A 14,026-nucleotide genomic window follows, 5' to 3' on the forward strand; every position below is an offset into this window, starting at 1 on the left:
GTCTGACCTCCCGCATGATGCAGGCCACAAAGCCGTCCCAACCCCTTTCCCTTGACTCTGCTGTTGAAGTCCCCAAATCCTGTGGTTTAGAGACTTCAAGTAGCAGAGAATCCTCCAGCTAGCGACCCCTGCCCCATGCTGCGGAGGAAGGCGAAAAACCTCCAGGGCCTCTGCCAATCTACCCTGGAGGAAAATTCCTTCCCGACCCCAAATATGGCGATCAGTAGAACCCCGAGCATGTAGGCAAGATTCTCCAGCCAGACCCTCATAGGCCATCAATACTATTTACCAGCGATGGCACACTATTCATTTGACTAAAATCATGTTATCCCATTAAACCATTCCCTCCATAAACTTATCTAGCTTAATCTTAAAACCAGACAGGTCCTTCGCCCCCACCGTTTCCCTCGGAAGGCTGTTCCAATATTTCACCCCTCTGACGGTCAGAAACCTTCATCTAATTTCAAGCCTAAACTTCCCCACGGCCAGTTTATATCCATTTGTTCTCGTGTCCACATTAGTACTGAGCTGGAATAATTCCTCTCCCTCCCTGGTATTTATTCCTCTAATATATTTAAAGAGAGCAATCAGAGAGCAGTCTCTGTTTTACTCTGTCTAGCCATGGTGGCTTTTTTGATCCTTTTTACTATTTTTTTTATTTGCAGTATACATTTAATTTGAGCCTCTCTTGTGGTGTTTTTTAAAAGTTTCTGTGCAGCTTGCAGGCATTTCCTTTTAATTTCCATGTAACTAGTTTCCTCCAGTTTATTTTATTTTCACAAGGGTTCTTAACTTTTCTCCTGTAGTGCCATACAGAGTCACTTGCAACTGTTTTTCCTCACATTCAACCCAAAATCCTCTGCACAAGTTTCTATAGGGCTTCAAAGGAGTTGCCAGTTCCTAAAGAGTTTCATAGAAGACATGACTGAAATTATTAAATATCATGTGTATAGGATCATAAATTAACGGGGTGCTTTACAGATTAAAGTATGCAGTGTAGTTGTAGCTGAGTTGGTCCTAGGATATTAGAGAGACAAGGTGGGTGAGGAAATATCTTTTATTGCAGCAACTTCTGTTGGTGAGAGAGACAAGCTTTTGCGCCAAACAGAGCTCTTCTTCAGGGCTGGGAAAACTACTCCCAGTGTCACAGCAAAATGCAAGATGGAACAGATTGTTTAGCATAACACATTAGCACGTTCAAAGTTGAGTGGCCCGATAACACCTCTGCAGTCATGGAACAGAAAGAGGAGGTTAGTGGGCTACAGATTGTTGTAATAATCCATAAATCCAGTGTCTCTGGTCAGTCCATGATTTTGAGTGTTTAGCAGAGTAATGAATTTAAACTTGCAGGCTCGTCTTTTGAAAGTGTTGTACAGGTTTTCTTTGAGCATAAGGACTGATAGGTCACACATCGAGTGTGATCGCTTTGTGAAAAGTGTTCACCTACAGGTGATAGGCTGTTTTTGTCTTTTATCGTTTTCCTGTGTGGTTTCATTTGAGAGCATAGTGATTGTCTGGTTTCACCCACATAGTTGTTGTTGTTGTGGCATTTAGTGCACTGGATGGGGTACCCCATATGCTTTGATAAACATGTATAGGTACCAGTGATCTTGAAAGGTGTGTTGTGGGGGCGTTGATCATTGTAGCAGTGGAGATATGTCTGCAAGTCTTGCATCTGTAGTTGTCACCTGTCATCCCACAGTGGAATCCATACAGGGTATCATCAAACAACTACAAGCCATACTTGATGGGGACCCCATCTTGAAAGAGATCTTTCCTGAACCCCCATTTCTGGCCTTCAAACAACCCCCCAACCTCTCCAGTATCATCATTGGTAGCAAGATCCCCACAGACACACCAACTCAAAGTGGCACTAAGACCCTGCAGGAACAATAACTTGCTCAGTTGTAAATTTTAAAAAATGTACCCTTCTCCCCTGGAAGAGGTGTCAAAGCCTATTAACAAGAATCCCTCTCTTCTTACAAGTGTGGTGAATTTTGCTCCTCCGCGATCAATCTAGACTAAAGAAAAGGAAACTGGGGACCAGCTCGTGCAAGACTTCCAGATGCAGAAATGTCATGAAAGCCAGTGGGAGCTCAACAAGCCAAAGGTTTGCAAAGGGGCAGGGGACTGGACTTGATGACCTCTCGAGGTCCCTTCCAGTCCTAGAATCTATGAATCTATGGAAAAACTCCCCAAGCTTTGCTTAGAGATGATCATTCACAGTGGTTAAGTAGAATTGTATTTAGATCCAAAGGGGATCATAGATTTCAGGGCCAGAAGGGACCATTGTGATCATCTAGTCTGAACTCCTGTAGAACACAGGCCAGAGAATCTCCCCCAAATAATTCCTTGAGCTTCTCTTTTAGAAAATAAACATCCAATCTTGATTAAAAATAGTCAGTGATGGAGGATACACTATGAGCCTTAGTAAATTGTTCCAATGATTAATTACTCTCACCATTACAAATGTATGCCTTATTTCCAGTCTGAATTTGTCTAGCTTAAACTTTCATCCATTGGATCGTGTTATACCTTTCTGTGCTAGATTGAAGAGCCCATTATTAAATATTAGTTCCCCGTGTAGGTACTCATAAGCTGAAATCAAGTCACCCCTTAACCTTCTCTTTGTTAAACTAAATAGATCAAGCTTTCTATAAAGCATGTTTTCTAAGATCTGGAGATTCAGTGCTTCAGACAACAAATTTTGCTGCAAAGTGAATGAGATTGCAGTATAAACACAGGTTACTTCATACAGCCCAGACAAAATGACTTCTATTTGGCTGGTTGGGGTTTTTTTCAGCTGGAGTAAAGAGTTATTTTCTCTGTAATCTTGCACAGTTCAGAAAGCAAACAAGTCTTAATACACAAGCGTGTATTTCTGTGACCAAGGTGAAGGAAGGAAGGAAGGAGTGGGTTTTGTATCAATTCTAACCCTAGGCATTGCTGTGAAAAAGCCTATACCATAACAGGAGAAGCGAGGATGCAGAAGTGAGCAGCAAAGCGATCAGCCTATACTAGCATGGAAGGATTTTTTTTTAAAAAAAGTGTCTACATTCAGTAAAAAAGAAAAGAAAAAGCAATGCACTATACATTTCCTGCAGTCCTGAAACACAATATGGGGAAACCTTCAGAGTCCATCTGAAAAGTCCTGTATTAACAAAATAAATAAATATCCAAAGCAAGTGTGAGGAAAGCTGAAGCAAAAAAAGTATTTCTTCACATTTATTTAAAAAAAAAAAAAGCCTGTCTGTAGGTCTAAATACTTTTACAAATGTGTAAACCTACACACAACCACGGATAAAACTTTCTATAAGGATAGCCCACCCAGCAGTTATATTTTATAGCACCCACAAGTGGGGTAGGCACTTCACTGGCAATCCCGAGAAGACAGGTCCCAAACCTGCAATGAGATCTGATGACAGGGATCTCTGTGCTAGTGTAGAGCTCCACTCACCTCAATGGATACGAGGGCCTGCCTATGTGGATCCATTTGCAGGTCTGGGTCCTAAACAATGAACATAATAGATGAGAGATGCTATTCCAGATATTAGGGAGGAGAGGGTATGAGGAAGGGAAGAACGCCATGAGGGGGCCATTTAGGGATATAGGGTAAAAATCTGTTGGATGATCTAATTGGGGATTGGTCCTGTTTTGAGCAGGGGGTTGGACTAAATGATCTCCTGAGGTCCCTTCCAACCCTGATATTATATGATTCACAGATATGTGATTATTGAGTGTAGGCATCTGTATGTCTAGGTATTTTTTTTAATTTATTTTAAATTGTTAAAAAGTGGACATTTTTGTAGGCAAAGCGACAGAAGTGAGATTTTAGCAAAAGGTGGAGCTGGAGGTGTGTCAAATAGATTTTGGGCAGGAGTTCCAATGTAAGAGGCAATATGGATGAGGGTAAGGAGACAATTGTGGGTAAGGAGACTAAAGGGATTTTGGAGGGGGCATCATTAGCACAAGGGCAAGGGCGAGAGAGGATATGGAAGGAGATGCAAGCCAGGCCTCCATAATACTTTGGACATCCTGAAGAAGAACAGGGTTAGCATCACAGAGATCAGAGAAGATGAGACTGCAGTAGTCAATGCAGGTCAGGGATTGTCACATGGGCGTGGACCTGTGATTTGGCCATTGGGATAGACAGAAAAGGTGGAAAATATTTATATAATATAGGCACTTCCTCATGAAGTGGTCACCACCTGAATAGGGGGTTGGGAAGAGTGGTAGCAGCCAGGGATGATCCCAAAGTTGTTGGCTTGAGTGATGAGGACATGTTGTTGGCAGCAATGGAAAATGTGAGTAACAGAGATTGTTTGGTCATAATCACACACTACCACAAAATTGCCTAACAAATCAACAGCCATATTCATCTGACCATTACATCCCACAACCCACCACTCCCCCAGAACCTGGGACTATACATCAATCTTGTAGCATAGAATCATAAAATTGTAGACTGGAAGGGACTTCAAGAGGTCATCTAGTCTAGTCCCCTGTACTCATGACAGGACTAAGTATTATCTAGACCATCCCTGGCAGGTGTTTGTCTAACCTGCTCTTAAAAATTTCCAGTGATGGAGATTCCAAAACCTCCCTAGGCAATTTATTCCAGTACTTAACCACCCTGACCGGAAGTTTTTCCTAATGTCCCAACCTAAACCTCCCTGCTGCAATTTAAGCCCATTGCTTCTTGTCCTATCCTCAGAGGTTAACAAGAACAATTTATCTCTCTCCTTGTAACAACCTTTTATGTACTTGAAAACTGTTATCATGTCCCCTCTGTCTTCTCTTTTTTTCCAGACTAAACAAGCCTAAGTTTTTACAATCTTCCCTCATAGGTCATGTTTTCTAGACCTTTAAATCATTTTTGTTGCTCTTCTCTGGACTTTCTCCAGTTTGTCCACATCTTTCCTGAAATGTGGCACCCAGAACTGACACAATACTCCAGTTGAGAGCTACTTAGTACCAAGTAGAGCAGAAGAATTACTACTTGTATTTTGCTTACAACACTCCTGCTAATACAGCCCAGAATGATGATTGTTTTTTTGCAACAGTATTACACTGTTGACTCATATTTAGCTTGTGATCTGCTATGACCTCCAGATCTCTTTCCACAGTACTCCTTGCCAGGCAGTCATTTCCCATTTGTATGTGTGCAACTGATTGTTCCTTCCTAAGTGGAGTACTTTGCATTTGTCCTTATTGAATTTCATCCTATTTACTTCAGACCATTTCTCCAGTTTGTCCAGATCATTTTGAATTTAAATCCTGTCCTTCAAAGCACTTGCAACCCCTTCCAGCTTGGTATTGTCCACAAACTTTATAAGTGTACTCTCTATGCCATTATCTAAATCATTGATGAAGATTCAGATCCAGACCCAGAACTGATCCTTGTGGGGCCCCACTCATTATGCCCTTCCAGTTTGACTGTGAACCATCGATAACAACTCTCTGGGAACGATTTTTCAACCAATTATGCACCGGCCTTATAGTGGTTCCATCTAGGGTGTATTTCTGAGCATGCTGCGATGAACTAGCGAAACTGCCCAGCAGCATGGCAGAGATTAAAGAGAGCCTTTGAGCCCATCTAGCCTTGCCCCCATTATATCTGCAGCCAATGCCAGGCCTGGATGGGGAAAAAAGGAGAGAGAGCCTGGTTCAGTTGGGGGCTAACTGGCAAAGAGGCAGGAGCTGGCTCCCTGTCTACCTGAGGGGAAGTGTCACTAGCCTGACAGCTGAGGCAGCCACCAGGGAGTAAGGACTGTCTCCCCAGCCAAGGGAGGCTGTGGAGAAGACCTAGGAGCCTCTGGCAACTCGGGGAACTGGGTGACTGAAGCCAGAGATGATATGGGGTTCAGCCTCACCAAATCTATGGCTGCCCTGGCCGAAGGAGCCTGGGACCATGGCTGGGCGCTGCCCAAGGTCCACGAACGGGTGCTACTGGAGGCAAGCCACCCCAGAGACTTGAGCCAAACTGAAGGGACAGTGGTAGGAAGTAGCACCGGGAGGTGGATTTAGACTGCCTGCTGGTAGGGCCCCCTGTTCAGGGGTTGACTCAGACAGGGCCCTGCGATGGGACCTGGTGGAGAGGGAGGGACTGGGGCCCCCTACCTCACCGCCTAGAAGACTGATGCACCTCGACCAGGTAAACAAGGGTCCAGAGGTCAGAAGTGCCAGCCATTAGGCTGCCTTGCCCTCCAAGCACCCTGTTACACATGCCTTGAAGGTAAATAAATTCAGTCTTTTATGGATCAGAGAGAAATATGAACACATGGTAAAGGCCCTGTTCATTTAGCTAAGGCACCTCTCTTAAACCAGAGGACTGTTAACTCAATCACCTGTGCTGATTGCAGTTGTAGCAATATCTTGATTTTAAAATTTCCAGTGATGTAAAAATTGTTCAGGTTGTTAATCATCCTCACTGTTAAAAATGTGCATCTTATTTCTAGTTTGCATTGTCTAGCTTCAACTTCAGCTATTGGATCTTGTTATACCTTTAACTGCTAGACTGAAGTTCCCAGTGTCAAAATGTGTTCCTTAAGAAGGTACTCTAGTCTAGACTGTGATCAAGTCACCCTTTAACTTTGTTACATTAACTAGATTGAGCTCTTTGAGTCTGTCACTATAAGGCTCGTTTTCTAATCCCTTGATCAGTCCCGTGGCTCTTCTCTGAATCTTCTTGAAATGTGGACACCAGAACTGGACCTAGTATTCCAGCATCGGATGCACCAGTGCCAAATACACAGATAAAATAATGTCTCTAGTCCTACTCCAGATTCTCTTGTTTATGCATCCAAAAATTGCATTAGCCTTTTTGGCCACAGCATTGCACTAGGAGCTGCTGTTCAGCTGATTATCCACCATGACCCCCAAATCTGAGTCACTGCTTCCCAGGATAAAGTCCATCATCCTGTAAGTATGACCTTTGTTCTCAGATGCATACATTTACATTTGGCCATATTAAAATGCATTTTGTTTGAAAGAATGTGACCTTTCCCCTTCTCATTTTGGATTGTTACCTGTCATGTCTGAAGGAGTTAACTTCTTTTCTTAAACAAGAAAAGCAATGTTGTGACTGAGGGGAAAGCCTCTAAGCGTGAATTAACGATCAGGAAGAAACATCACTTGGGGGTAATTACTGGAAATCTCTAGACACATAAACAACAACTCTGCAGAAGTTCCACCTGGGGACAATTGCATATACTGGTTTTGACTGGATTCAAGAGGCCTAGCAAACAAAGAACTCAGAATTTTATGAAGTGGCCAACCTGATATGGAGGAGGTATCGCGAGGGCCGGCTCCAGGCACCAGCCCACCAAGCATGTGCTTGGGGCAGCACCTGGAGGGGGGCGGCGCGGCGCTCTGGCCCGAGAGCGGGGCTGCGACCAGGCTTGTTGCCCTCCCCCGGCGCTCTGGCCGCCGGGGGAGAGCGGAGCCCCGGCCAGGCTCGCCGCCCTCCTCCTGGGGTGGCAAAAAAGCCAGAGCCAGCCCTGGGTATCACTCTCCTTGGATCCAAGAATGGACATGAGGCTTCAACCAAAAGGGTCAGACCCTGCAGGAAGGGTTTGAAGGACTTTGAAACCTACAAGGGTCTCCATGTGGAAGACGGGTGACACGTTCTAAGACAGGCATACATATAAGCTGTTTGTTGTTTTCAAGGTATGCTTTCTCTGTAATGCTTTTGTTCTAAATAAATACATTGCTTTATGAAAGCTGGCTGGGTACTGGTAAACTCTGTCATAGCCCCTGAGAGATAGCAGGATGGCATTTGCTGAACTAAACTCAGACTTACTAAAGTGATCACAGTTAATTTCAGGAGGAATTGCAGCCTAAATTCCCTATCTGGACAACAAGGAATGTGAGTTCCTGCCTTGACTAACTATGTGTAGAGAGACTCTTTGTTAGAGGGGGCCCAGGGGCATCTAGGAGGGGTGTGTGGTAGTTACTGAGCATGCTCAGTAGCTATCTCTGTAGCTGTACAGAGGATTTCCATTAAGGGCAAGCAGTCTAGTGGGTTCCACACACCCACAATCTGAGAGCTGAGCCAATCAGAGCTCAGTGCAGAAAAGGTTATAAAGAGAAGAGCTGGAGACAAGTCTGGCCCGAGGACTCGGGGCTTGTCTTCACTTGAAACACTGCAGTGGCACATCTGCGCCACTGTAGTGCTTCAGTGTAGACACTGCCTTTGCTGACAAAGGAGATCCAGTGGAGTATATTTAGATTTTCAGAAAGCCTTTGACAAGATCCCTCACCAAAGGCTCTTAAGCAAAATAAGCAGTCATGGGATGAGAGGGAAGGTTCTCTCATGGATTGGTAACTGGTTAAAAGACAGGAAACAAAGGGTAGGAATAAATGGTCAGTTTTCAGAATGGAGAGAGGTAAATAGTGGTGTCCCGCAGGGATCTGTACTGGGCCCAGTCCTATTTAACATATTCATAAACGATCTGGAAAAAGGCGCAAACAGTGAGGTAGAAAAATTGGCAGATGATACAAAACTACTCAAGATAGTTAAGTCCCGGGGAGACTGCGAAGAGCTACAAAAGGATCTCACAAAACTGGGTGAGTGGGCAACAAAATGGCAGATGAAATTTAATGTTGATAAATGCAAAGTAATGCACATTGGAAAACATAATCTGTACTATACATATACAATGATGGGGTCTAAATTAGCTGTTACCACTCAAGAAAGAGCTCTTGGAGTCATTGTGGATAGTTCTCTGAAATCATTCACTCAATGTGCAGCAGCAGTCAAAAAAGCAAACAGAATGTTGGGAATTATCAAGAAAGGGACAGATAATAAGACAGAAAATATGATATTGCCTCTATATAAATCCATGGTACGCCCGCACCATGAATACTGCGTGCAGATGTGGTCGCCCCACCTCAAAAAAGATACATTGGAAAAGGTTCAGAAAAATGATTATGGGGGGTATAGAATGGCTTCCATATGAGGAGAGATTAATAAGACTGGGACTTTTCACCTTGGAAAAGAGGTGACTAAGGGGGGATATGATAGAGGTCTATAAAATCATGAGTGGTGTGGAGAAAATAAACAAGAAAGTGTTATTTACTCCTTCTCATAATACAAGAACAAGGGGCCACCAAATAAAATTAATAGGTAGCAGGTTTAAACCAAACACAAAGTATTTTTTCACACAACGCACTGTCAACCTCTGGAACTCCTTGCCAGAGAGTGTTGTGAAAGCCAATACTATAATGGGGTTCAAAAGGGAGCTAGATAGATTTATGGAAGATAGGTCCATCAATGGCTATTAGCCAGGATGGGCAGAGATGGTGTCCCTAGCCTCTGTTTGCCAGAAGCTGGGAATGTGCGACGGGATGGATCACTTGATGATAACCTGTCTGTTCATTCCCTTTGGGGTGCCTGCCATTGGCCACTGTCAGAAGACAGGATACTGGGCCTGATGGACCTTTGGTCTGACCCAGTATGGCCGTTCTTATGATGTTGGCGTAGGTAATCTGCTTCCCGAAGAGGTGGTAGCTAGGTCAACAGAAGAATTCTTTTGTCAACCTAGCACTGTCTAAACCGGGGGAGGTTAGCTCCAGGACCATCCCTAGCTATTCTGGGGCCCTATGCAGCTCCCCTGCGGGGTGTGTGTGTGTGGGGGGGGGGGGGGGTGGCCCGGGGCCTTCGCGGGGGGGGGGGGGGGGCTGGTTTGGGGGATGGGTGAACCAACACTCATGGGCGGTGGGGCTGCTGCACTTCCCGCCGCCGGTGAGTGCAGGCCCAGCCCTGCTGCAGTCCTCAGGAGCGGGAAGAGGCGGGGCGGGGCTGGGGCAGGTGGGGAGGAAGAGGCAGGGTGGGATAGAGCAGGGGTAGGGGCTTTGGAGAAGGGGCGGAGTATGGGCGGGGCGTGGGTGGAGCAGGGGCGGGAAGAGGCGGGGCCGGGGTGGAGCAGGGGCAGGGCCATGGGGAAGAGGTGGGCAGGGGCTAGAGCAGCATGCCACTGCGTAGGGCACCTGGACATTTGGTGCCCCAAATTTCCTGGTGCCCTACACAGCTTCATACTTTGCGTATGGGTAAGGACAGCCCTCGGTAGGTCAGTGGATTTTTCATACCTCTGAGAGACATAGCTGGTTTAACCTAACTTTTTAGTGTAGACCAGGCCGGAGTGGCTGAACAATGCAGGACTAAGATATGTTTGCTGTGAGATCTGCACCCCAGAGCCTGTGCCACTTTGGATCTAGGTTACAAACTCCCTATTTTGCTGGAAGCTGAGGAGATGCTAATTATTGACTCTGGGACTGGAATTACTGCTAACTGGGAATATTTTTGGATTGCTTTTGCTGAGGACATTATGAGGAGTTTGGAGGAGAATTGTGAAGCTGCTGTTCTCTTCTGGTTTCTAGATGCCATGCTGCAGACTGAACTCCTCTCTGTGGAAAAAATGGAGGAGAATGTGTGCCTGTGTGAAAAGATTGAAGGGGAGTATGTGTGTACTAATGTATATCTAGGCCAGGGGTCTCAAACACGCGGCCCACGGGGTAATTTTCTGTGGCCCGCGAGCTCCTCGTGGCCCCCAACCTGCCCTCCCCCAGCGTTTACCTAGAGTGGCTCCAGCCTGACGCGCACCGGGGGCAGGGCAGGCTCCCTGCCTGCCCTGCCCCCGCGCCGGGAAGCGGCCGGAACATGGGGAAGCGGGGGCACATTGGTGTGTATGCTGATGTTGCTTCAGGCACCGCCCCCAGCAGCTTCCATTGGCTGCGGTTCCCCATTCCTGGCCAATGGGAGATACTGGGGGCGGTGCCTGAAGCAACAGCAATACACACATCCCGGAGCAGTGCGGAGGCAGGGCAGGGCAGACGGGCAGGCAGGGATCCTGCCCTGCGCCCGGTGTGCGCCAGGCCAGAGCCCACCCCCCGAACTCCTCCTGCAGCTGAACCCCTGCCTGGAGCCCCTTGCTGCAGCCTGCACCCCGATCCCCTGCCACACCCCTCCTGCACCCCAACCCACTGCCCTGAGCCCCCTGCCACACCCTGACCCCCTGCCGTACCCTGCACCCCGATCCCCCGGCCCTGAGCCCCCTGTTGCACCCCACACCCCTCCTGGACCCCAACCCCCTTCCCTGAGCTGCCTGACGTACCTCACACCCCTCCTGCACCCCAACCCACTGCCCTGAGCCCCTGCCGCACCCCTCCTGCACCCCGATCCCCTGCCCTGAGCCCCTGCCACACCCCACACCCCTCCTGCACCCCCTGGGGGCACGGAGGGGGCGGAGTTGGGGTGGGGATTTTGGGGAAGGGGTTGGAATGGGGGCAGGGCAGGGGTGGGAAGAGGCAGGGCAGGGAAGGGGCCTCATGGAAGGGATGGAGTGGGGGAGGGGTCGAGGGCTGCGGGGGAGAGGTGTCAGTGATGCGGCCCTCGGGCCAATGTACTAGTCCTCATGTGGCCCTCGTGGTCATTTGAGTTTGAGACCCCTGATCTAGGCCCTTTGTTTTCAGTTTTTATTGAATTTCCCTGAAAAATGCCCAAGTCTTGAAAAACCCATTATTCAGGTTTTACTGATTTGTTTTTTAACCTGAATTTTGTAACTCCCCAGACCCGTCGTCCTGCTCTGGAAGGACAGATGGTGGCTGCCTTTTGAAGGGTCTCCCAACTGCTGGCTGGGCTGGGGAGCTGGGTTTTGGCAGCTGAGAAAAGAAAAGAGCTACAAGAATCTGAGCTCTAAAAAAAAAACACCTTATAGTGAGAGATTTAAGAAGATCAGTCTGGTTATTTTATCCATCTTCTCTTTGATAAGTTAAATAGGATAAGTGACTTGCTCATGGTCTACAAGTATCTATATAGGGATAATAAGATTTTGTAGAATAGAGGGCTCGTTAATCTAGCAGACAAAGGCATAACAAAATCAAGTTGCTGGAAGCTGAAACTAGACAAATTCAGACTAGAAATGAGGTGTACTTTTTTAACAGTAAAAAGAAGAACAGGAGTACTTGTGGCACCTTAGAGACTAACAAATTTATTAGAGCATAAGCTTTCGTGGACTGGCAGTAATTAATCATTGGAACAGATTACCAAGGGAAGTGATGAATTCTCCAACACTTGAAATCTTTAAATATAGATTGTTTTTCTAAGAAATATGCTTTAGCTCAACAAGAAGCTATGGGGCTGATGCAGGAATCACTTTGAAATTCCTATAGACTCTGTTATGTAGGAGGTCAGATTATCTCTGTAATGCTGGTAGACCAGATGCCAGCTATTGCAAAGGCCTCACTGATCATTAACAAATGCACAGCTGAAAAGCAGGCTGGTTTACCTGTGGTTTAGTATAGTTAAAATACATGTTAGTCTTATAAGAATGTGTTCAGTGTTTAGACTTTATGGAATGCTTGTAGGATGCCACATGTAGTAGTTCTGCTTATACTATTTGTATCCCATACTGTAAGGTAATACTTAAGTGTTGGCTTTATAACTGCACAATGTTTATTCTGAAACTCTCCAAACAGGGAAAAAACCTCACCTAATGCAAAATGCTGGATCCCTACAGAAGGTGTTATCTCCTATCCTTCAGAAGGACTGTTTGATCCAAATGGACCATTGTGGAACAAAGACTTTGTTGATTGCTATCCCTACCCACCCACGGCGAGGTTATGTGCAGAAGCACTTGTCCCATCAGCTTGGACTCTAGGGAGGTGGCGATAAAAATCGCTGACCAGAAGGAATTGTGGTCTTTTTATGATTGGATTCTAAATGACAAAGATTCCTAACCATAAGCAAGAGTCCCCACAACTAACCAGGGTTTGCCCTAACGGATGTACAAAGCTGGCATATTTCAGGAGCTCTATCATGATCTAATAACTAAAACTGCTTTTGTGTGTGTATGTTCATCTGTTTTAACTTATTTCTTTTTCCTACTTAATAAACCTTTAGGTAGTTTTTTACAGGATTGGCTACAAGCATTGTCTTTGGTGTGAGATTTAAGGTACAAATTGACCTGGGGTAAGTGACTGGTCCTTTGGGACTGAAGTAACCTGAATATTTTGTGATCTTTGGTATAAAGTGCAACAGAGGGTCCTGTGGCACCTTTAAGACTAACAGAAGTATTGGGAGCATAAGCTTTCGTGGGTAAGAACCTCACTTGGTTCTTACCCACGAAAGCTTATGCTCCCAATACTTCTGTTAGTCTTAAATGTGCCACAGGACCCTCTGTTGCACTTTATACCAAAGATCACAAAATATTCAGGTTACTTCAGTCCCAAAGGACCAGTCACTTACCCCAGGTCAATTTGTACCTTAAATCTCACACCAAAGACAATGCTTGTAGCCAATCCTGTAAAAAACTACCTAAAGGTTTATTAAGTAGGAAAAAGAAATAAGTTAAAACAGATGAACATACACACACAAAAGCAGTTTTAGTTATTAGATCATGATAGAGCTCCTGAAATATGCCAGCTTTGTACATCCGTTAGGGCAAACCCTGGTTAGTTGTGGGGACTCTTGCTTATGGTTAGGAATCTTTGTCATTTAGAATCCAATCATAAAAAGACCACAATTCCTTCTGGTCAGCGATTTTTATCGCCACCTCCCTAGAGTCCAAGCTGATGGGACAAGTGCTTCTGCACATAACCTCGCCGTGGGTGGGTAGGGATAGCAATCAACAAAGTCTTTGTTCCACAATGGTCCATTTGGATCAAACAGTCCTTCTGAAGGATAGGAGATAACACCTTCTGTAGGGATCCAGCATTTTGCATTAGGTGAGGTTTTTTCCCTGTTTGGAGAGTTTCAGAATAAACATTGTGCAGTTATAAAGCCAACACTTAAGTATTACCTTACAGTATGGGATACAAATAGTATAAGCAGAACTACTACATGTGGCATCCTACAAGCATTCCATAAAGTCTAAACACTGAACACATTCTTATAAGACTAACATGTATTTTAACTATACTAAACCACAGGTAAACCAGCCTGCTTTTCAGCTGTGCATTTGTTAATGATCAGTGAGGCCTTTGCAATAGCTGGCATCTGGTCTACCAGCATTACAGAGATAATCTG

This window comes from Trachemys scripta, chromosome 2, assembly GCF_013100865.1.
Source record: "Trachemys scripta elegans isolate TJP31775 chromosome 2, CAS_Tse_1.0, whole genome shotgun sequence".
NCBI lineage: Eukaryota > Metazoa > Chordata > Testudines > Emydidae > Trachemys > Trachemys scripta.